Source organism: Dipodomys spectabilis, unplaced genomic scaffold (assembly GCF_019054845.1).
Source record: "Dipodomys spectabilis isolate Male_0828 unplaced genomic scaffold, ASM1905484v1 ptg000207l, whole genome shotgun sequence".
Lineage (NCBI taxonomy): Eukaryota > Metazoa > Chordata > Mammalia > Rodentia > Heteromyidae > Dipodomys > Dipodomys spectabilis.
Genome location: NW_024870884.1, coordinates 10,436,071 through 10,440,054, shown reverse-complemented (window position 1 = coordinate 10,440,054; position 3,984 = coordinate 10,436,071).

The window sequence follows — 3,984 nt, the reverse complement described above, 5'->3', positions numbered from 1 at the left end:
CCTGGGCGCTGTCCCTCAGCTCTTCAGCTCGGGGTGAGCGCTCTACCACCTGAGCCACAGCGCCACTTCCAATTTCTAGTGGTTTATTTCCTGCCTGGGCTGGCTTTGAACCGTGATCCTCAGATCTCAGCCTCCTGAGTAGCTAGGATTACAGGCGTGAGCCACCAGCGCCGGCCATGCTTTGTTTTTGCTGCTGGGCAGAGAGGTCAACTTCCCCATAGTGACACCACCTATTGTGTCACGCCCCATAGTGTACATGCAGTCCCCCTACATGGAGTTGGGCAGTTGGGTGGGGACAGACCAAAGACGCATTGTAAGCTCAGTCACCAAGCCTCTGGCCTCTTCTCTGGCCCAAGACCTGTTCCTCAAGCAGAGAAGGGTTCAGGGCTCAAATGAGATGGGAACGCCAGTGATTGCATGTCCACCTTCCCTACCTGAAAGGGAAATGGGCCCGAGGGCTTGCACCGGCTGCCTGGACATGGCTTCCTCTCAGCAGGAGCAGAGCAGCACAGGCCAGACGTGCGTTTCAGCCTCCCCTTGCCCCTGTTCCCTTCCCACAAAGCCTCTTAGCCTCGCTGAGCCCTAGCTGGGCCTGAGGGGCCCTGGGAAGTTGCCCCAGCTGGTTCTGCTTTGCCTGTGGCACACCGGCACCAGCCCCAGCTGGCGTGCCTTTCATCTTGGCTACTCCTAGCCCCATTCCTGGCTGGCTGAGCTCCCTGGGGTGGACTGTAGCTCACACACACGCCAAGTGTCCCTAGAGATGAACATGGTCCCTGGAGGAGGCCAATGAAAAGCAGAGCTGCCCTTTTCCTTTCTTTGGGTCTAAATGCTGCTAAATCAGAGAGGGTGGAATGTGAGGGGCAGCTTAGAGCCGGCTGAGACTCGAGAGAGCTCTTCTGACCAACAGCTCTTTTATTTTGTTTTTCTTTGCTGGTCCTGGGGCTTGAACTCAGGGCCTGGGCACCATCCCCGAGCTTCATTTGCTCAAGGCTTGAGCTCTACCACTTGAGCCACAAGCACCACTTCCAGCCTTTTCTGTGTTTATGGTACTGAGGAATCAAACCCAGGGCTTCATGCATGCTAGGCGAGCACTCTACCACTAAGCCACATTCCCAGCCCTGGCCAACTGTTCTTATTTCCTCCCTGGGGGGCCCTGACCAGGCTTGGCTGGGCAGAAGTAAAAGGCTGTACTGGGCCTCCTCTGGCCATGGTAGGCTGGTGGGGAGGGTGTGCGCTTCCTCCAAGAAATGAGAAGCAAGTTGAATGGGGGAACCCAGCCTCAGGGAGGGCTGTTTATTCATTTGTGGTCTGACCTGCAACCCCAGAGGACAAGACAGGGATTTACTGTTTCTACCACATGCCACTTTGCTTCCCATGGGGACAGGGAGCCCCCTTACTTGCTTTAGTTAGGGATCCATTGGCTGTATGAGGAACTCATAGACCCTCATGCTGAGAAGGGAGAACATTAGTGTTGAAAATTGAGCCCAGGACCTCATGCATACTAAGCACGAACTCTACCCACTTAGCCACATCCCAGTTCTGAAGCTGAAATGAGCACAATAACTATTTCAGGATTCCCACAACAACCACAAAGCGATAAGAAAATATCTGCGATTTCTCTAGGTGACAAAGTCACAGGTACTGTGGACACTGCTGTGGCTTGACATGTGTCTATATAGATAAGGGTTTATGAAATTTAAGGTGTAGTTTATTTCTGTTCAAATTCAGGGGTTCCTTTGAATTTTATCTGTACAGCTACAAGATTAAGAATTCTGAACCTAGAGGCTGGGGATGTGGCTTAGTGGAAGAGTGCTTGCCTAACATGCATGAAGCCCTGAGTTCAATTCTTCAGTACCACATACACAGAAGAGGCTGGAAGTTGCACTGTGGCTCAAGTGGTAGAGTGCGGGGCTGGGAAGGTGGCTCAGTGGTAGAGCGCTTGCCTTGCATGCCTGAGGCCCTGGGTTCCATTCCTCAGTACCACATAAGCAAAAAGAAAAAAGCCGGAAGTGGCGCTGTGGCTCAAGTGGTAGAGTGCGAGCCTTGAGCTGAAGAGCTGAGGGACAGCGCCCAGGCCCAGAGTTCAGGCCCCATGACCGGACCCAAAAAAAAAAAACAAACAAGTGGTAGAGTGCTAGCCTTGAGCAAAAAGAAGCTCAGGGACAGTGCCCAGGCCCTGAGTTCAAGGGCCCAGGACTGGCAAAAAAAAAAAGAATTCTGATCCTGGATCCTTCCATAGTCAGGTGGAAGCCTCTAGAACAGCTGTTCTCAAACCCGGCTCACAACCAAATCACCCGATGGCATCTGAACACTGGAATTGGGCTCTCAGAGTCAGTGGTTGAAAATTCCCTAAAGGAATTCAGACCTCCCAAGAAAGCAGAGAGAAAGGGACACCCCCACCCAGGACCTTGAGCCAGTCCCCAGGAGCCTGCCCACACAGAGGCTTCATCTACAGAGGGTGCTGGTATGGGCCAGGCCTGGTACTGGGCATAGGAACAGCATCCATGGAACTCAAGTCTCCTAAAAGGCTCCCAGTAGTACATCTAGCCCGTCCTCATCTTTAAGGAACTTTCTACGTCGCTGGCCACATGACTTCCAGAAGCTTTTTACAAAGATTTCCCAGCCCATCTTGTCACTACGCCTTCCAGAAAAAGGAACTGATGAGCCTTTAAAACCAGGCCGAACACTATATTGAAACCAAACTTTACAACTTGAGCAGGAGGGGGAGAGGGGAATGGGGAGTTGGGGAGGTGGGGAGGGAAGGGATGGTAGGGGGAAAACAAAGGAGGGGGTAGCAATGCTCGATAGGAAATGGACTTATTACCTTACTCATGTAACTGTAAACCCTCTGTACAGTATTTTTACAATAAAATACATAAAACAAAATAAAACACAGGCTGGTATGACTGAGAGGAAAGGGAGGTGGGTTATCATAGCATACCCCCATCTGATTCCCACACAGTGCCACACAGGCTGAGGTCCAATGTTCCAGCCACATTTTCACAAAGTGAGAAGAAATAGACGAAAAAGAAAAAGGGTAGTTTTTTTTTCTGTTTTCAGTTCTAGGCATAGGACCCAGGGCCTTGTACACACTAGGCAAATTTTCTGAGCTACAACCCAGGACCTGGGTACTGTCCTTTAGCTTTTGTGCTCAAGGCTAATGCTCTACCACTTGAGCCACAGCTCCACTTTCAATTTTTTGGGTGCTTAATTAGAAATAAGAGTCTCATGGACTCTCCTGCCTAGGCTGGCTTTAAATGCAATCCTCAGATCTCAGCCTACTGAGCCACCAGTGCCAGGCCCGACACTAATTTTAATAGTGTATTTTAACTTGAAATCTCTAACTTGTGTTTTAGTATCTACTGAGTATAAAAATTAATGAGATGTTTTATTTATTTATTTTTGGTCTTGGGGAGTGAGCCAGGGCCTTGTATAAAGCTAGCTCTTAGCTTATTCTTCGACCATAACTCTTCCATTCTGCTTTACCCTTCAGCCTGGAGTTCAGAGTAGACATGTTTCAAGCGCTTTACAGCTTCCCATAGCTGGAGGCCAGCACTCTGGATGGGGCATCAGCAAAGACTCCTCAGCATACTGGGGGGGCTTCCCATGTCCCAGGGGACCCCAAGACTTGCTGGCAGAATTGTGGGAAATCCACAGATTTCTCCAAGATTGTTGGGCCAGGATTTGGGTGCTGTTCTTTTTTTCTTTTCTTTTTTTTTCTTTAGGTCATGGGGCTTGAACTCTGGACCTGGACTCTGTCCCTCAGCTCTTCAGCTCAAGGCTAGCACTCTACAACGCCACTTTTGGTTTTCTGGTGGCCAATTGGAAATAAGAGTTTCACAGACTTTCCTGCCCAGGCTGGCTTTGAACCACGATCCTCAGATCTCAGTTTCCTGAGTAGCTAGGATTACAGGCATGAGCCACCAGCAACCCCACTCTGCTGTTCTTTTCTTCTTCAGGAGAGGGGTATTTGATTTTCAAAGG